The sequence below is a fragment of the Typopeltis vanoorti genome, chromosome 1, assembly GCF_054136105.1.
Source record: "Typopeltis vanoorti isolate ZY-2024b chromosome 1, IOZ_Tvanoo_1.0, whole genome shotgun sequence".
Taxonomy (NCBI): Eukaryota; Metazoa; Arthropoda; class Arachnida; order Uropygi; family Thelyphonidae; genus Typopeltis; species Typopeltis vanoorti.
In genome coordinates this window covers 52609749-52631713 of record NC_143549.1, presented here as the reverse complement: position 1 = coordinate 52631713, position 21965 = coordinate 52609749, and the positions used below count along the sequence as shown (strand labels likewise).

At 35.5% G+C, this 21965-nt stretch overlaps 1 protein-coding gene across 4 annotated transcripts in view; it reads left to right on the top strand.

The window, feature by feature from the left end:
- Positions 1-21965, top strand: part of LOC150109973 (2-oxoglutarate and iron-dependent oxygenase domain-containing protein 2-like) — a 202167-nt gene that overhangs the window by 109786 nt on the left and 70416 nt on the right. The window lies entirely within an intron of this gene.

Genomic DNA, 21965 nt, shown 5'->3' with positions numbered 1-21965 from the left:
TCATATATATTCTGTATAATTAAATAATGTGTTCCATTTTCTGTTTCTTTTATTAACTCAGCTGATATTATTATTATTATTATTATTATTATTATTACCACGGGCTACTCCAGGAGTCCTTAGACTCATCGAGGGAGGCCCTAAACATCATGTTCACACAGCTGTTCAATATTCTCACAGTATCTATCATACCTTGCCTTGAACTCGCTCACTGTCATAGCACCCACAACAGACTCTGGCAGCTTATTCCACTCATTTACCACTCTAAAAGTAAAGAACCCAGCTCTAACACCCTTGCTAACCACGCTCTTGCCCAGCTTCCATGGGTGTCCCCTAGTTCTCCCACCACCAGTCCTGATCTCAAAAATATCATCTGAATTAATCCTATAGAATCCTTTTAGCAATTTGAATGTCTCAATCATATCTCCCCTTTTTCGCCTATCAACTAGTTTCTGCAACCCACAAATCTTCAACCTGTTCTCATATGGTTCATTCCATAGACCTGCTATCATCTTAGTCACTCGCCTCTGGATCCTCTCAACCTCCTCCCCATCAAGAAGGAACCGAGGTGACCAAATCTGGGCACAGTAGTCGAGATGAGGTCTTATCAGGGCTCGGTACAGAGGTACAATAACTTGTTTTTCTCTGCTCGTCAAGGTATTTTTCAACAACCAAGTGAGTTGATGAGCTGATTTAGCTACTTTCGCAATGTGCCCCCTAAACTTCATCTCCCTATCCACCAACACTCCCAAGTCCCTGGCCTCATCAATCTCTTGGAGTACAGTTCCACCAATGTGGTATACTGCTGCTAATCTTTTCACTCCGAAATGCATAACCTTACATTTTGTCACATTAAATTGACATCCATTCTCCTTAGTCCAGAACTCCAATCTATCTAAGTCATCTTGCAAGACTTTGACATCTTCTGCATTCACTATCGCCCTACCCAACTTTGCATCATCAGCGAACAAATGAACTGTCCCACTTAGACCATTCCCTATATCGTTAATGAACAGATTAAACAGCAGTGGTCCAAGAACAGAACCCTGCAGCACACCACTAGTCACAGGCCGTTTTTTGGACTCTACTCCTGAATAAACTACTCTTTGATATCTCTCCATCAACCACCCAGCTATCCATCTCACCAACCCTATATCCATTCCCATATGTTGTAGTTTACGGATTAGAATTCCATGTGGTATCCTGTCAAACGCCTTTGCCAGGTCCAGCAGTATCATTGTAAACCCATTTCCCTTATCCAGTTCAGCTGTCACCTTGTTATAAAACTTGAGCAAGTTACTGAAGCATGATCTACCCTTCACAAAGCCATGCTGTCCTCTGTACAGTATCTCATTTTCATCAATCCATTCCTGTATTTTTCCCTTGACTACTTTCTCCAAGACCTTGACAACGACTCCTGATATGCTGATCGGTCGGTAATTTGCAACCATAGTCTTGGATCCTCCTTTATGCAGTGGAACTATTTTCCCCTCTTTCCACGCCTTCGGGACTAAGCCAGACCTGAGACTCAGATTAAACAACATGGTCAAGGGCACTGATAATTCATTAGCCGCTTCATGCAAGACCCGTGCTGGTATACCATCCAATCCCACAGATGTATTCACATTAAGGTTCTGCAATAGACTATTCACCTCCATTTCATTCATCACAATTCCCATATAAACTAATGGTTCCTTCATTTTTTCAACATCACCACCTGGATGATATACTTTTGCAAAGTGCGCGCTCAGTAACTCCACTATATCGACTGGTTCAGTGAACTCTTTACCATCGTCATTCCTTAAAATCATTTTGCCATGTACAGTTTTTTTCTTGCTTGCAGCATATTGAAAGAACTGTTTGGGTTTCTCTTTTGTTTGCATAGCTAGTTTCCTTTCATAATCGGCTTTTGCTGTTTTTACCACACTCGTTACCCTTCTAGCCTGTACTTTATACTGTTCGTGTGCCTGCAGGTCACCCCTTTCTTTAAATTCCCTCCATAGTTGTTTCTTTTTTTGCAGCTCAAGCTTAATGGTGTTATTCATCCATTTAACCCCTCCTTGTTTCACTATTCGGACCTTAGGTATACAATCAGCCATAACCTCCTGTAAATGCTCTTTGATCACTTCCCATGCTCTATCGACGTCCAGCCCTTGCAGTTGTACATGCCATGGCACTGATCCAAGCAATCTCCTAAGCTTGTCATACTTGCCAGCACGGTAATTCCACATATATCCTGTCTTAATCACAAATTTCACACCTTTAGCCACCTCCCAGGTCAAGACCTTATGATCACTCTCACCAATAGGTGGCAACATGGTCATATTCATTACAGTCAAATTCTCAGATACTATTACCAGGTCAAGCACTCTCACACCCCTAGTATTTTCAATTACATGCTGTTTCAGATAGTTATCCCTTAATAATTGAATAAAATCCATTTCCTTCCTCACATGTGTCCTCTCCTCCTTCCAATCAATGTTACCATAGTTGAAATCCCCCATAATAATTACCCTCCTTCCACTCATTTCATCAATTTGTTTATGCATACCATCTCCACCATCTATTCCATCACCTGGTCTATAGCAGCACCCAACTGTGTATTTTATTCTGCCAGTATCAATCTCACACCAAATAGCATCAAATGAGCTCCTTTCACTATCCTGCAATACTTCAATTCTCCTTGGCTGCAGTTCATCAGCTATCATCAACAACACCCCTCCCCCAATTTTATTCTCTCTGTCCCTCCTAAACATACTATAACCTACACATTCTATCCCACTAACTATATCATCTTCCGTCAGATATTCTATCACATCCTGTAATTTTATTATTAGGTGGTTCTTTTATTGTATTTACCATTTCTTCTTTAAGTGTACCTGGATTATTTGTGTTAATAGTGATCATTATACAGTTCTTTTGTTTTCTGGTTTATAATAACATTCTTATTCTTATCTTTTCACTGTTGGCTCATTATTTTCTTTTAGTTATTAAGATATTTTATTTTTGATTGTAACTGTACAATTTTTTTTATCTACTTTTTCTACCTAATCTTACTTAATCTTTTATATTCTTCTTTTCCATTATGGTTATTTTTCCAGGTTCTCCTTTAATCCATTGTTCTAGTATTTCTTCTGTTGTTCATGTTTTTTTTTTTTTTTTTTTTTTCAATATATTTTTCTGCTTCAGTCAGCATTGCTTCTTTTATATTGATCCATTTGTTGGGGTCTTCTTTATTTTCAGTATATTATAGTCTCTTATTTTAAAATAAAGTATTGGTCTTACTGTCATTTAACTTAGCTGTATCTCTTTGAATGCTCTAAATCTGTTATGTTATATTGTAATTCTCACAAGCCTGTGGCCCCCATCCACAATCTGTACTTTGCATAACTTTTGCATTTATTATTCCATTTCTGTATCTGTGATTGATCATTATAAAAGCTAATTGATTAGTATATGTACTATTAGGAGATCTCCACTATACCGTGCTTTCTCTTTTTGTTCATAAAAATTGTTTTTGATTACCACATTTTTTTTTTAACAAAACTCAATGCATTTATCACCTCCATCCTTATGGGCCTACAACAGAACTTAATCTTTTCTTGCTTGCTTTGGCATTCCAATCTCCCATAATGATTAACTCTTTCTCCAGTGTCTTTGATAGCTTCCTCTATTTTCTCATAAAATTCTTCAATTTCCTCTTCATCTTCAGATTTTCTATTAATAACTGAATGTGAGAATTCCCTTTCTATAATGAATGCAACTCCTTTTCTAGATTCACTTCCTCCACTTCCCATAACTTTATCTTCCTTCCCGTTTGGAAGAGCTGTTGGGAATTCCATATCGCCTTTCCAGAATGTCTCTGACATTTCAAGTATTTTAATGTCTAATTGTTCCATTTTTCTATGCAGATTTGCTACTTTACTAGGTTGGTTCAATCTTATGTTCCAATTGTATCAGTTTTAATATGCTGTTTATATGTTTTATTTCTTTCTTAGTTCCTTGACAGTGCCCAGAGCCAGTCGGTTCACATGGCACATTCTCCTTCTATCTCTGATCTGTCATAATTAAATATTGGGACTAGTACTGGGGAGAGAGGTAGACATCCACTACTTAAGAGTAATAAGTTCCACAATATGAGAAACAATCACTCTTAGCCCTCAATTATTCTAATAGCTTTGGAAGGAAAAATAAATGCCGAACTCTGAGCTAGATAGAATGTCTAGTCTGTGGATAGTTTGCACTAGGGGAATTTGTACTTTAAATGTAATATTTTTGTATAGATTGTTAGTATTCTTTGTGCAGTGTTTGAATAATGGTGGCAGCTACAATTCAGTTTGCCAATGGCTTATCACTTAGCCCCCCCCCCTCCCTTTTTAAGGACTAAATTTTCACAGCATACTATGGAATTTTGTGGTATGCAGTGCTTGCAGCATATATGCATTCTGGCAGTTAGAAATGTGGCAGGTGAGTGACCAGGATGAGCATGCCTCCATAAAATGTAGAAAATGGGAAGAATTTCTGATGTAGCACTGCTGTAGCACTGCTAACAGACTTCAGCAGTGCTACATCAGAAATGGATAAATATGAACCAAGAGAGACAATTAGTGCAATTGAGAGAGAGGAAAATGAGTGGCATATGAATGAGAATATAAAATTAGGGTGTAATAGGTTTGAAAGAGGATGTAGTTTTGGAGGATATCTTGACTGGGAGGATGAATGTCAAGCAAAAGCAGGGAGCTTGCAGAGAGAAAGAATTAGAGTAGGAGTGGGAGAGGGTTACAGGAATGATAAAAGGGGAACCAGTGGAAGAGAGGGGATGAGAGGAAGGTGAGACCGTGCAGGAGCCAGGGATGGAAAGATGACAAGACAGCAAGTAGGTGTGAGAACAATGAGAGAGTGTCTGAGGACAAAGAGAGAAAGAGGGATACAAGTGAGCAAGGAAGGAACAAAATGTAAGCAGTGTGATGTGTGGAGATTTGATGTGCAAGACAGAATGCAGATGATTGTTTACATGGAAGAACGATAGACAGTGTGGCTTTGGCAGTTAGCAAGGTTAGAGCTGATGAGGTGATTGTGATGGTGGGTACAAATGACTTGAGAGGCAATGTGAATCAGGTAACAAGAGAACTGAGGTTCATGCTTGAGATTATATGGAAAAAGACTGAGAGAGTGAGAGGGAAGATAGTGAGTGTGTTGCCCAGGTATGATAATACAGAGCTGAGGAGAAGAGCATGACATAATGAATAGTAATGAGAGCCAGAATGTGTCATAAGAAAGGGTTGGATATGTGGAATTCTTGGATGGCATTTAAGGACAGAAAGGAACTGTATATGAGAGATGGCTTGCATTTGAATGAGAAAGAATGCAGGCATCTTGAGAAAATGTTGATCTCTGAACAGTCAGCGTGTCGATGCAGGGAAACTAGAATTATCTGCCTCTTGTGGGAATAGTTGCTTGAGGTTAAGGGGGAATACATCACGTAATATTGAATCCTAGTGGAGTTTGGAGGGAATAATGATAGGTGTAGAAACAGTGATAGTGTGTTGATGATTCTTTATACTAATACAGGAGTATCCAGAATAAAATAGATGAATTGGTATTGCAGATAGACTCAGCCTGTCCAAAGATTATTGGGATCACTGAGACATGGTTGATGGAAGATGATATACTGACAGGGATAGAAGTAGCAGGTATAGCATTTTTTAGCAGGATAGGAAGAGCAGATGAAGAGGTGGAGTATTCTTTGTGATAAGTGATGAGTTGAGTCCTCTCAGAATGGAGGATTTGGAGAGCACTGGCTCTAGTGGTTTTGAGAGCATATAGTGTGAGGTAGCATGGAGGGGCAGGACAGGATATTTAGTAGGATACTGCTATAAGCCAGAGAGAACAGAAAATGAAGAGCAGGAGATGTTTAGGCAGTTGAGCTTGGCAAGTGAAAAAAGAATGATTGTTATGGGAGATTTTAACTACAGCAGTATAAATTGGGAAGAGGAAACTGCATGTAATGTAAGAGAATGAAATTGCTAGAATTCATGAGAAACAAATGTTTTAAGTAATATGCAGCAGAAGGAACACAAGGTTCAAGAGTTTTGGATTTGATCATAGCATCAGACAATTTGATTGCTTCTGAGATGGCATCTCTTTCCCACCGTTGGAGAGAGAGAGAGAGAGAGTGACCATGTGGTTTTGGCTTGGACAAGAGTATCAAAAAAAAAAAAAGGAATGTAAGTCGAAATACAAGGCAGGTGATTATAATCACCTTGGGATAGTTCCATGGATGGAGGAATTGGAAGGGCAAAATATCATCAATGCTTGGAAATTGGGGAAGAAATATTTATTAGCAGTAATGGCAAATTGTATATGAGCAGTGAAAAAGAGAATACAATTTGGTGTCAAGTGGATGACAAACAATGTCAAGTGGGAACCGCAGGTGAAAAGAGTTGCTGAATGAGTAGTGAAGAGCAGATACATGAAGAATATAAGATTATGGCAAGGAAAGGGACTAGTATGGTAAGGAAGGCAAACTGGAATATGAGAAGAGATTGGCCCTGAGATCCAAAGAAAATTCTAAGGAATTCTTTTGTTATGTGGAGAGTAGGAGAAATTGTGGAAAAATGGCATTGTTGGATAAAAATGGGAATAGAGTGACTGATGAAAAGGACATAGTGGAGTTGTTCAATGAACAATTTACTGGATATTTTATCCTGGAAAAGTAGGTTTTAATACTAGAGGGATAGGGAAGATTCGGAGTTTAAAAGTGCATGAGAAAAATGTGTTTTAAACAGTAAGTACTCTTGATGTCAATAAGACAGTGGGACTGAATAGTATGGGATTTCACCATGAGTTTTGAGAGAATGCGATAAAAAAACTGACAGCTCCATTGACTTGGCTTCTCATTGAGAGTCTGAGTAAAGGAAAAGTTCCTAAGGAGTGTAAGAGGGTTTGGAGAAATTAGTGAGGGATTTTACAGCATTGGTAATGTTATTTGTGTGAGTCAACATGGATTTGTTAGTGGGATGCTCTTGTCATTGGAATACCGTTTATAATAAAGTAATAAGAGCAGTTGATGAGGAGAAGGCATAAACATAATAAAAATGTCTACCGTTGTCAACAGGTTCATTCCAACACTTCTTTCAGATTTCTCTTACTTTATTATTATTATGATTCAGGACCTCTATGGAGTCAGCCTTTAGAAAATCAAAAAAAAAAAAAAAAAGGGCAGAATATCCTTTTTTTTTTTTTTTTTTTTTTTTTTTTAAAGAAGGCATATTCTTGATTATTTTTGATTTTCTAAAAGCGTTTGTAGTCTTGTGACTCCATGGAGGTTCTGAATCACAATAATAATAATAAAGTAACAGAAATCTCAAAGAAGTGTGGAAACGAACCTGTTGATAATCGTAGACATTTCTATTATTTGAAATAAGGTATGTGGCAGTATCAGATCCTTATAAAAAAGAGATAATAACCTTTCTATATCTACAATGCATAGTGTTGTGTCATCCTACCTAGCTAACTGTTCCATTTATGTTGGTTAGTTATTCTTATCTTTACCTCTTTAATTTCCGTTATACTTGGTTAGTTGTTGATTGATTGATGCTCATCTGAATATAAGGAAATTTATATTAGACTGTGCCACCCTATATTCAGATTAGTCTATATAATATAGAAGAACCTATCATCAGCTATGCTCATATTATCACATTATCTTTAGGCCGAGGTTATTACTAGTATTTAAGGCTTCCGCAAAGGTCCGATTAATTTTATGAGCGGTGCAATGAAAGAAAATCAGGCAAACACCAAGTTTAACTCAACAAAAGAAAACATTTAATGTGGAAAAGTACAATATATACATTTAAGTATAACTATCTGCAAAAGGTTATCTAATTAAAATATTATAAGAATTCACATTCAAACATTAATATCTTCTCAATTAGGTTTGAGGATCATGACTAATGTTAACAATTGTTAATTCATAAAGCATTGGTATTTCTCTGACATATTTCTCTCTATCCAATTGGATGAATCTTATCATAAATATATTAGCTCAGTTTAAAGTATTCAGAATAATTACAATCGGTAAATTATCAAACATTCATTTATCAGTTCTTCATGTTCAGTCAATCAAGTTGAAAATAGTTCTTAAAAGTTCAATCTTCCAAATGTTACAATAATTAATCTTATGACAGGCTACACTTTATTCTTTCTCAGTCAGCTAACATTTAATAGAACATCATGACTCTTATTATTTTGAGGGGAAAGTACTTTAGTACATCTAACATTTAACCATTAATCGACATAACACCACAGCTAAGGTCAAAATATATCCGACGGAGTTAACTGTTATAGCTTCACAAGTTACAGAAAGGACAACTTTTACCGGGTTACTGCTTCTGCACATCGAATTCGCATAGGCACATTTGTAATTCTTGTTGACTTTTGCTTTATGGCAACACAATTCTAAAGAAATCTTCCACTATAATAACTGAATTATAGACACAGAAATACACAAGTGTTGATGCACTTGGCTTTAGTTATCTACTAATTCCTTATTTTCTTCTATGTATTAACTTCGGTTCTGCACTATTCTTTTAGTAACCATTTGGAATTCTATCATAGTATTGTAGAACTCCCATAGAAGTAATTCAAGATGCCTATTAATTCCCTGTCCTTTCCTCGTCGATTTATGGCATATATCAACTTCCCTTCTGTGATACGCTACCGGTCTCTCTGCTGTCTCCAAGGCTTCCCCCTTACTTACTTTCGTTTTCCAATCAACTACGGTCTTTCTTCTTTCCAAAATCCGGTTTTAACCAGTTCAGCTTACATCAACTTGGCTTCTCTCCTTATACACAGTAGCTCATGTTCTCAGCATGAGCAGACTAAATTAAACTCCGTTTCCTTGACAGTGACCAATCAAATCTCATTAGCAGAATTTCTTAAATTTACTTTCACTTTCATTTACAATAAATAAAATGCATATATTTAGGATATATTTACAAGTTATATAAAGAACGTATACAGAATAAATAACTAAAAAAAATTACAATTATTATTTCAATAAAAATTTAACAGTAAGTGTTTAATTTACAATTTACATAGGAGCAAACTTAACTGAGGAAATACAATACATGTTAAATCATGAATGAAGTATTAATAAATAATAAAATTCTTCATTCACAATTTAACAATAGTATTGTGCTCTTCAACATCCGTGATTCTTTGAACTGTGTTTGGCCTACTTTTACAGTATGTTCTCTGAACTTTAATTTGTTGTCCACCATCAGTGTTAGTGACATTTTTTTTACATTCACCTTACACTTTGCTTGACAAACTGATAATAGCTATTATTATCATTAATAATATATAAACAGTATCATATCAGTATGATGGGAAGTTTGGAAGAGCTATGAGTGGAAAACAGATGTCGTAGCCTTGCAAGAAGACTTTAATATATTAGGTGAGTGAGTGGGGCTACCAGTTCAGTATCTTAGAGTAAGTGGAAGAGAATGAAAGATCTGATTTGACATAAATGATAATACTCTTCTTTATGGTATCTTATCAAATGTCTTTGCAAAATCTCTTAATATTATGGTGTAGCCAATTCCTTTATCTAACTCAACTGTTGCTTTCATATATAAAGTGAATAAATTACTAAGGCAAGACCTACTACCAGCTTTTCCAGATTATGGAACTTAAATACAAATCCTTCTTATATTCTCATGACATCTCCACTATTTGTCTTAAAGTGAAAATCTGATCCTGATTCTTTTACAGTACTCGTTCCTCCATTTCTAAGCTTTTTTTAAAAAAAATACCCTACAGAACATTTGCCACATTCCTAATATTTAGTTTTTATGTTCTTACCAAAGTCTTCCCATGACTTTTGTTTAGGTAGTTTTATACAACTTCACTTTCTTAGGTTTTTTTTTCCTTCCATTCTCTAAGATCCCACGATGAGTCTCTGACTCCATGGAGGTCAAATGTTAATGATCACAAGTTGATTTACTTGCCAGGAACTTCTTCTTTCCTCTTTTCCTTGACTGCCTCTTTAATTTCCTAAGTCCACCATGGAGTTCTGATTTTTCTTTCCTTGCAGGCAACCTCACCATGTGCTTCTTTGGCTAAATCAGTCAGTGTTTTCTTTAGGGTTTGTCCTTGGATTTTCAAGATTTGATTCTTGTTTTCAATTCTTTCATTTTTTATTGAATCATGCTTGTGTATTTGAGTCTAAAGTTCACCTCTGAAAGCTGTTCAACTCTGATTTGCTTAAAAACTTTCTTACACATTCTTCTTTTGACTATGAAATTTAATTTTATCCTGCTCAACACTGAATGGTGATCTTGATTTAAATTTAAAATCAAGATCACCATTTAAATTTAAATCTTCAATTTAAAATCCTCTGTTCACTCTTGTGACCTACAATAGCATAGTAAATAAGATTTTTCTTATTTCTTGCATCTTCTCTCCTCGTGAATTTGTGCACATTTTCTTTTTATGCTGGACATGGTGTTAGTAATAACTACCCAATGTCTACTCCATCTGGTACTTAAACATTATTTTTAGCTTTACTCTTTTCTCCAAATTTTTCCAAAACATTTCTGTATATCTGGTAATCATTTTCTACTCTTCTGTTTAGATCTCCAACACAGACCAACATTTCATTTTTCATTGTGTTAGCTGCCTTCTCTAATGCTTGAAAAAATTCTCCACTTCTTCTTTTGTAGAACCTTCTGTGGTACCATAAGTATAAATAAGTCTTATTGCCCAATTCTCCATTCTGATATTTGTTCACATCACTCTACTTGATACTGCCTGCCATTCAAGAAGATTATTCTCATATTTAGTGCAGAATACTATATCTACACCTTCTTTTACTTGGTTATCATTGCCTGAATATAAGCATCTTGTATTTGTACTTTTTTTTATTTCCTTTGACCTTCTCAGCTAATGTCTTAACCTATCATATCAATCTGGTACTTACCCACTAGCAACCCTTATCCATATCATCAGCTTCATATTCATCCCTATTTGCTCCAATTTGTGCAACAGAGCTCCATATAAAATATTTTCAGATGCCTTTGCAAACTCCAGCAGCAGCATGTAGCTACCCCCTTTTATTCAACTCAACTTTCACTCTGTTATAAAAAGTGGATAAATTATGAAGGCGTGAACTACCTTTCACAAAGGTAGCTCACACCTTATGGCTTTCATAAAGCCATGCAATCCCAAAGTCCTGTATGCATTGAGCTTCTGCATTATCCTAAGTACTTTCAATTCATCAACTTCTATTTCCATATCAGTCCCTGTCATAACAATATCTTCACTTGGATGATAGATCCTTAGTGGTCAACTAATCTGTTTCTTTTACCTTGTTAAAATCAGCACTTGTTGAAAGAACTTTTTTTGATTTCCTTTGACCTTCTCAGCTAATGTCTTCTCATAATCTGAGTTTTCCTTCCTTACTTACTATTTTGATCATTCCTTCCTGTGTCTTGTACCACTCGCAAGGTTACTGATCACCTTTCTCTTTATATATATATATATGTATGTATGATGAATTATTGACTCGGTTGAAATACATATTGTGAAAAGAGTTGAATGACTTAAACCGAGAGTTAGGTAAAAGGGGGTTTAATAGTAAAACACGACTAGTTTCGGCTTATAACAGCCCTTCATCAGGTGACATTATAAAAGAAAAAAACACTAAACACCGAAGGTTAAAAAAAAACTACGAACAACATAGAGAGTCTCTATACATAATTAGTATGAAAACATTGTAGTTGTATTTAAAGCTGTTCTTTCGTTTGTTGCATTGTTAGGAGAGTGTGTGCTTGCAGCATCACATGAACGCCAGCACATGATTACAGTTGAATATCTGGGAGGTTGTAGCTCAAGTTATTATTTAGATGTTCAGGGTTGAGGATGATTTCCCTAGATTCTACAATTTTTCTCTCCAATTCATCATGGCAATGAAAGATGTTAGTAGATCTGTCCCAGCGGACTGTATGACTTGGGGTTTCATCATTAGGATTAGCTGAGAAAAGGATATGGCTTGATATCGCTGTCTCTTGTAAGCAATGTCCCTCATGTGTTCCTCCATGCCTAATTCAATAGATTTGTCTGTCTAGCCAAAATAAGGAATATCACAATCACACCAAATTTTGTACACACCAGGAAATTTAAGATGATGATGACATGGTTTTGGGTGGCTTATTAAGGAGCGGATTTTTGGAAGTGGAGTAAACAAAGTTGTGATATTGTATTTTTTTAGAACCTTGGCTAATTTTTGTGAAACTGAACTTATGTAAGGAATAGATATATTGCCTTTAAATGTATTTATTTCTTCTGTGTGATGACTAGGAGGATTAAGAAGGAATTTTTCAATAATTCTTTTAGTTAAGTACAAAAGTAGTTTTGAGATAGTTGATTTCTTTTTGAAGTTCATTTGGGTCATCAAGAAAAGAGCGAGCTCTATGTCCCAAGATAGAAATTATTCCAAGTTTTTGGGAAGGGAAGTGATGGGACTGACTATGAAGATATCTATTGGTATGTGTAGGCTTTCTATACATCAAAATTTTAAGTTTACCAGAAGACTGAGTCAGTTTCACATATAGGAAAGGCAGGGAACTATCAGTTTCAAGCTCTGCTGGGAACTTTATACTTGGATGTCGACTATTGAGATGTTCCAGGAAATCCATTAGGAAATCTGTATGAATATGAATATATATATATATATTCATCTTTTTTTGACTGACTGAAATCGAGAAAATAGATAATAAGTTAATTTAATGTTAATGGAGCTCACAGCATGTTTCATCAAAACGACTTCTTCAGATGTGGTAACACTTAAATCAAATTTAAAACAACCCATAAAAACACTGTGCCATTATAATTACAGACTTTTAAACTGAAGTTAAATTTGAATTGTTGTTATAGTCCGTTCTGTAGTTCTATTGTTGTGCAAATGTGAGCATATGAGTTCACGCATATGTCTGTATCTAATGACAGAACTATGCGAGTCAGGTAGACTATAACCGAGGTTACTGTTGATGTGAGAAGGATCTAGGACAATTTCTTTGGGTTCAACTATGCGCTGTTCCATTTCATTGTGACAAATATAAATGTTTGATGTTGTGTTTTATCTACTCTGTGTCGGTGGCCTTCATCGTTTTTGTTCACTGAAAATAAGACATGACTTCAGAGTGCGCTTGCCCTGATTCTGTTGTATGACATGTCTCTCTGATGTTCCTCTAGCCATAGGAGGATTGACTACTCAGTCTGGCCATAGTATCGCCTCCCACAATCACATTATTTTATATACACTGGGAAACTGAAGATGGTTATGAGCTTGTTTTGGATGGCTTAGAACTGACCTTAGTTTTCGAAGAGTTATGATTATTATTATTATACCTGACACCTCCAAGGAGTCCGAAGACTCATCATGGGAGGATACCGACAACTGTCTCAACCACTACATTGAACTTCTACTACAAATCATCTCCAGTTGAAAAACACGTTTTTACATTAAATTTTTTTGAAATTCTTAATAGTTTCCAGGAGAATTCTTAATTTCAGGAGAGCGAGCTGCTGTATGGTAAAGAAATATAACCCTTGGGATTGTTAGGGATCTTCGTGTTGTTTTGAGGATGCTGGTATTATTATTATTTTTTTTACATAACACCTCCAGGGAGTCCAAAGACTCATTGAGGGAGGGGTACCTACTCTACAACTGTCTGTCTCCACCACTCCACCTACTGCAACTACCTTCATCATCTACACCAACGCCATCTACTGCCGATCACCACTATGACCTACAGACAAACATCCATGCCCATGGCAGGATTCAAACCTGCAGCCTTTTGGCTGGAGAGAAGATACACTAACCACTCAGCCAACCAGGCCGGCATAGTTGCCTCTTAATGTTTTTGGACGAGTATCCATTATTTAAGAAAGTTCTTTCTAGATATTTTAGTTCATTTTTTAGTTCTTCATCAGACAATACTGAGCGAGCACAGTGAGCTAATGTGGAAATGATACCTAACTTTTGTGCAGGATAGTGATGTGAGGATGCATGTAGGTATTTATCAGTGTGTGTTGATTTCCTGAAGATTGAGATCCGTAAAGAATCAGACATATTAGTAAGCTTCATGTCCTAGAAATGAAAGGGAACCATTTTCTTCAGTCTCGATAGTAAATTTTATGTCTTGGTGGAAGTTGTTTAAATGATTTAGGAAGATGTGAAGATTCCCTACACCATGCTCCCAAATAAGGAATATATCGTCCACATTGCGGAGCCATGCTCTAGGTTTTAATGTTGCTTTAGAGATGGCTTTTTTTCCTCGAAATTCTTGAAGAAAATGTTGGCCAGTATTGGAGACGGGGGGGGGGGGACTACCCATAGCTAGTCCTTTGTTCTGTTTATAAATTTCTCTTCAAACTTAAAATACCTCCCTAACTAATACAGTGTGAGAGGAGAGCAAAACTCTTTTTAGAGATCTTGTTTTTTAAAATGCTGAGAACACCTTGCATTGGAACATTTGTAAAAAGTACCACAACATCAAAGTTCGCCATAATATCGGAATTCTTCAGCCTTTTATCTTTGATTTTAGAAGTGAAGTCCATTGAATTTTTAATGTAAGAGGATGATTTTCCTAGTAGACCTTTTAAGGAGGATGCTAGATATTTTGATAATTTATATGTCGGTGAATCAATACTATCAACTATTGACCTGAGTGGACAATTTGCTTTATGCACCTTTGGAAGGCTGTATAATCTTGGAATAAGTGGATGTAAGGACTGAAGAGAAAGACGTGTGTTTCTTGGAAGTTCTGTTGTTGTCTTAAGGAGATTGTTTGTTCAATTATGTATCTGTCTCTCATTGGGTCTCGGTCTAGTTCAGAGTAGGTATCTGATTCTAGTAACGTCAGGATTTTTTGCAATAAACTATTTTATTTAGTACGACCGTTGTTTTGCCCTTGTCTGCTTGAGGGAAAATAATATCTCTATTTGTTTTAAGTTTTTTGATAACTAGTCTTTCACCAAGAGAAACGTTGTTGACTGGTGGTTTTGCATTGTTAATTGCCTCCCTATGAAGTAAATTTTCATCTGCTGTAAGAAACAGTGAGCTAGCTTTTTCTATCTTAGTAAGAAACAATTCTCTAGGGAGAATTTTTAAGGCCTTCATGATGCTTATTAGGTGTGAATAGTTCTTGTGTTAATCTGAGTGAATTAAATTTTCTAATTAGCTTAGATTTATTGATTTCCTGAGTTCTTGAAGCCCGGTGCATGCTTATCTCTTTTATGGTGTTCATTCCACAGCAACTTCAGTTATAGTTTACCTGACTCACATAGTTCTACCAATTGATACTGGTGTATGCATGAACTCGTACGCTCACATTTGCACAACAATAGAACTACAGAACAGACTATAACGACAATTCAAACTTAAGTTTGAATTGTCGTTATAGTCCAGACTTCAGACTTCAGTTTACAAGTCTGTTATTATAATGGCACAGTGTTTTTATGGTTTTTTAATTTGCTTTAAGTGTTACCATACCCGAAGAAGTTGTTTTGATGAAAAATGTTGTGTGCTCCATTAAATTAACTTATCTATTTTCTCAGTTTCAGTCAGTTAAAAAAAGATGAATATATCTAATCACTGATCAATGTAACTAATGATTATATATATATATATATATATATATATATATATATATATATATATATATATATATATATGCAGGCTGGTTCAAAATTCCATGTATAAACTTTGAAGGGAGGTAGAGAATATCAAAATCAACCATATTCACATACAAAAGCATGACTGGAAATGATCCGAAAGTGATAAGTGGTGCCGTTTGCCAGCGCTCCAGGTGAGCAATTGGGCTTCCTCATTCAAGCTTTTAATCCTATGAAGAATATGCATCGTTTTACGAATGCTGAGATGGCAGATATGCACCTCATTTACCATATTATCTTTCCAACTACTACTGAACTGTTCAGTTACGCTTAATAAAGTTTTTTACACTACTTACTGCCTTATATTATTTCTGTATCGTTGTATCCTGTTAGTACCTTCCGGTGGCATTTCCCGTCATGCTTTCCTATGTGAATATGGTTGATTTTGATGTTCTCTACCTACCCTCAAAGTTTGTACATGAATTTTGATCCCCCTGTGTGTGTGTGTGTGTTTTAATTATTATTTTTTTAAAATTAATTTATTTTTGAAACAGATTAAATGACTATAAGCCAAGAGATAAAGAATATTAACACTGTTTGAATTTAAATAAACTGCACAACTAGTTTCATCTTCTTAAAAGACTTGTTTGGGTGCATAACATATGAGGGAATTACCAACAAACAAGCATTGCAAGAGAAAATCTATATGTTAAAGTGTTAACATATTAACATTTGAAGCCCTTCTTTGTCTCTCTTCATTGTTTTGTGTGCACACCCGTTCAAGGTCTCGTGAACACCAAAGTTGAATAGCAGCACACTGACAGTCTGAGAGATTATAACTGAGGTTAGTGTTGAGATGTACTGATGGAGGATGATTTCTTTGGATTCTACAATTCTTCTTTCTAGTTCACCATAGCATCAAAACATATATACCCCCCCCCCCCAAATGAAAATTTCCATGTTTGGCAACCTCTCTATCATATGCTGTTTCAAATAATTATATCATAGTAGGTGAATAAATTCCATTTCCTTCCCATAGTGTGATCTTTCTTCCTTCCAGTCTGTTCCGTGGTTCAAGTTCACTATATAATAATTACTCAGCTTGCATATTTATTATTGCATGCCTTTCACATCTTCTCTTGCACTCCTGACCTATAGTAGCAACTTTTTGGGCAATATTCTTGAGTATATTGCCTGAAATGAACTGATTTTACGTATCTCTACCCCCCCCCCCAATATTATGTTTCTCTCTATCTTTCCTGAAAGCACCATATCCCTTACATGTCCCTGTAACTACATCATCTCTGTCAGATGATGTAATTGTTTTTTGGCAAGGTTTATGCCAAAAACTTATTCCTCTTATTATTATTATTATTACGTGACACCTCCAAGGAGTCTAAAGACCTCATCAAGGGAGGACACATACTCTTCAACTCTCCATCTCTTCCACTGAATCCACCAACTACAGCAAACTGCAACTACCATCTACTGCCCACCAACCCCCCATTAGTATTTTCATAGACAATCACAAACATCCATGCCCACGGCAGAATTCGAACTCTCAGCCTTTTGGCTGGAGAGCAGATATGCTAACCACTCGGCCAACCAGTGGTTAATTTAGTTTCGTGTTTTAATTTAGCTGTTATAATTCAATCATTTTCGAAAGTCTGTTTTATTTTTCTATTTTCAGTTACAATGGCTTCTCCACCCGAACTCTTAAATGTTGGTTGTCTACTCCACTGTATAACATAATTTTTTTAGTTGTTTTACTAATTCCATTTCCTTTCTTTTTCTTCTTATTATTACATCTCCAAAAACTCATCATGGGATGTCACTCTGCATGGTTAACCCTTCATCTACACTGTTTAATGTTCCTTCTACACATAATGTCACAATCTACACTCTATGACACAATCTGTCACTACAACACAACATTATCTACTGCCACTAATAGTACATTTTGTTTGTGAATTGTTTGCCTACTAAGGCTTGATTTGTCTGCATGCAGAATGAAACCCTTGATTTTCCCCTGGAAGAAAAGCCCAGCTTCCTCCATATGAGATTATCTAATTCACCTTCAGGAAAAGCCCATATAAAGATTCCTCTCATCACTATGAGAATTGGACTCAGTTTTTTTCCATTCAAAGGGCACAATGTCCCATTGTCCTTCCAATTATGCTGTGGAGGCACTGTTACAATGGCTTCTCCACCCGAACTCTTAAATGTTGGTTGTCTACTCCACTGTATAACATAATTTTTTTAGTTGTTTTACTAATTCCATTTCCTTTCTTTTTCTTCTTATTATTACATCATTACCATTATTATATGACATCTCCAAAAACTCATCATGGGATGTCACTCTGCATGGTTAACCCTTCATCTACACTGTTTAATGTTCCTTCTACACATAATGTGCTTCTTACATTTCATGCAGCTATTTAGATTTCTGACATTTTACTTTATTCTTTCCTAGTTAAAATCCATTATTTCTGTCTGATGAATTTTCCATTTGAAGCTTTGGAATTATGGAGATTTTTACTTGGTAAGGTACATCCCTGTACACCCATCGAGGGTAGATGTCAGGAAATTGATGATGATGACGATGAGGTTTGGTAAGATAATCAACTTTAGGGGTCAGACTGAGAGATATATAAACCCTGATCATCCAGGCTGAGATTTATATCTCCTATTTCTTGACCTGTCCAGCTGATGAGGAGGAAGCTATTAGTAGTTTTGCTATCACTGACATAGCTCTTGAGGTTGTTGGTGAATGCAAGGCCTCCTTACTATTTCAAGGTGGAGGTACCATCAAGGAGGTAATTATTATATCCACTTTCTAAATAATAGCTTATGGGTTCAAATCCCACCAGGTGATGTTGATGTTTGTGATTGTTCTTAGGTAGGAGATGAATTTCATCACTTAGTGTGAGACTACTGCACTGCTCATTGGAAGCCCGAAGTGTCTTGAAAAATTTCTGTTTGGTTTCTGTATTAAATAACACACCCACACACACACACACACACACACAGATATATATATATATATATATATCTATATATATATATATATATATATATATAGATAGATAGATATAAATATAGATATATATTTATATAGATTATATATTTTATATATAAATATAGATTTATATATAAAATATATAATTTATATATTATATAGATATATATTTATATATATTCTGAAATGAACTGACTTTCACATTTATCTTCCTGATGATCTTTTCTTTTTAGATCTACTCAGTGAAAGACTGAGTAGATCTACTCAGTGAAAAACTGAGACAAAACATACTCTGGCTTTTTTGTTCAACGATAAAAGATCTTTAGCTTAAAAGCTTGAAGAAGTTCTGGATAATGATAGTTTGCAGGAGTTTTTATGAATAGTGAAGCTCAAGCAACACAGATACAATATAATAACAAAATTAACCTTATTAGAAAATTCGAGAATCTTAGGAGAATGCAGAATACACTTGATTTTACAAAAGCCCACATCAATCCTGACAAAGTTGCAATAAACAAGTCCTCTCACGTTCTTACAGCAGCCAAAAAAAGCATTCTCTGCAAAGGTCTTAATTTTATTCCTTCGCCAAGATTTATTCCTAAAGAATCTCTCATTACCACAATAGAAAAGGCCACTTCATTCCTACCTACTCAAGATGCTAAACTTCTACATATTGAATCCATATTCATTATTAATAATGCAAAACCTCCAACAGATAACATTTCTTCAGCTGAATGACAGACTATAAAAAGCCTAAAAAACAACAGAGATATAATAATATTACCGGCTGATAAAGGCAATGCTACAATAGTCCTCGATTCTGAAGAATACCATAATAAGATGCTTCAATTACTTGAAAATAATACTACAGAAAGATCCAAAATGGGAACTACAAAACTGCACGAACAATTTATTGAAGACAACAACTGAACTATCTCACAACTATTCGGCTTTCTCTGGAGGGATGTTTTCCACAAGGAAAACATCCCTCTTCATCCAATCATGGAAGGTATTGATTCTTTGACTTACAAGCTTTCTAAACATCCTGCTAAATACCTCAAGTGTTTTTCTAATGTCTTCATCCTTCGTCAACAATATCATGGACTTTATATCACACATTAAAGATATAACTCTCAACGAGAATGACATAATAGCAAATTTTGACATAGTTTCCTTATTTACAAATGTCCCTACAGAAGAGGTGCTAATATTACTAAAGAACAAATTATCCAAAAAAAATGTTTGCTTTACTGACCCATTGCATTAAGTCTGGTTACTTCCGATATCAAGACACCATCTCCAAACAAAACCAAGGTCTAGCGATGGGCAACCCTTTATCTCCTATTCTTGCGAACATTTACTTGGAGGATTTTGAAACAAAAGCTATATCATCCTTCTCGTTTAAACCAAAACTTTGGAAACTCTATGTAGATGACATTTTTATTATTTGGAGTCATGGCCACAACTCTCTCATGGATTTTCTTAATCATCTCAATAATCAGCATCCTAATATAAAATTCACAGTTGAACTTGAATATGACAATTCCCTACCATTCCTGGATATAAAACTTTCATGCTGCTCTGGAAAATTTAGAATCTCAATGTATAGAAAATCTACGCAAACTAATAGATATCTTCACACTCAGTCCCATCATTTTCCTCCATAAAAACTTGGAACTATTTCTACCTTGGGTCATAGAGCACGTTCTCTTCTGAATGACCCAGATAAACTTCAAAAAGAAATTAATTACCTCTCACATGTCTTTAGACAAAATGGATATTCTGATAAAACCATTAAAAAATTTCTTCTAAATCCTCCTAGCCACCACACTGAAGAAATAACCAACTTTAAGGGTAACATCTTCATCCCATACATCAGTTCAGTTTCCAAAAAATTAGCTAAAGTTCTTAAGAAGTACAACATCAGGACCTTATTCACTACACTTCCAAAAATCCGCTCACTAGTAAGCAATTCAAAGCCTCGTCATTATAATCTGAAATATCCTGGCATATATAAGATATGGTGTGATTGTAATAGCCCTTATTTTGGTAACAAGTAAATCTATTGAATTATGTATGGAGGAACACAAGAGAGACATCTCTTACAAAAGAACACATGCCAGTGCCTTGTCTAGTCATGTTCTTTTCTCAAACAATCCTGATGATGAACACCAGGGTCATTCAGTCTGCTGGGATAGATTCGAAAACATCTTTTGTTGCCATGATGAGTTTGAAAGAAATATTGTGGAGTCCAGAGAAATCATGAACATTTAAATAACAATTTGAGCTACAACATCCCTGATAGTCACTCTGCTGTTGTTGTTCAGTGCTGGCGTTCACGAGAGTCTGTATGCACGCACTCAACAAACAATGCCTCGTTTGAAAGAACAACTTAAATGTAAACACAACGTTTTTTCATGTCAATTATGTACTGCAATTTTCCTGCGCTTCTCAGTTTTAAACTTCAGTTTTTTTTTATTGCTGTTTCCTATTTTTAGAAGACACGTGAATAAGGCTGTCAAAAGCCAAAACCTAGTTGTGTTTTATCATTAAAGCCTTACAATTATTCTCAGTTTTAGTCATTAAATCTCTTTATAAATATATATATATATATTTTTTTTTTTTGAATAAATTTTGCAAAAGAAAATGAAAGTTGTTCCCATAATAATAGGTGCTTTAGGCACCATCCCCAAAACACTGAAAACAAATCTAGAAGCACTCAACTTGGATTGAAAACTGGGCAGTTGCAAAAAAGCCACTTTGTTCGGCACTGCATTCATATTCAGAAGGTATTTCCACAATTCATAGGCCCTTGGGTAGGGCTCAAAGTAGTGAAATATAACCAGCCTTTTACTTAAGGCTGAGGAAGCAAATGAAGCTTGGATGAATATTATATATATAGATAGATAGAAAGAAAGAAAAAAAAATCCCTAGCAGCGACATTAATGTACTAGAAGTTTTCAAAAAAAAAAAAAACTTTTGTGGATGGGTGTTACATAAAATTGCAAAATGCACCATTAATGAATGCAGATCTGAATAAATCATTGATAAGATTTTTATTGCTATTGTATCATTGATCATGTAACAGAATATTGTTTAAATTACTTGAAGAATCTGGTTAATTGGAATAATGTTTATATTTGGGACAAGTCTTAAAAAACAAATTGAGAAAATTGCCCGAGTTTCTTTGCTTATTTGGGATAGAAAGTAGTTTATTTGGGACAGTAGACCGCATCACTCAAGAATAACATCTAAAATCTACTAT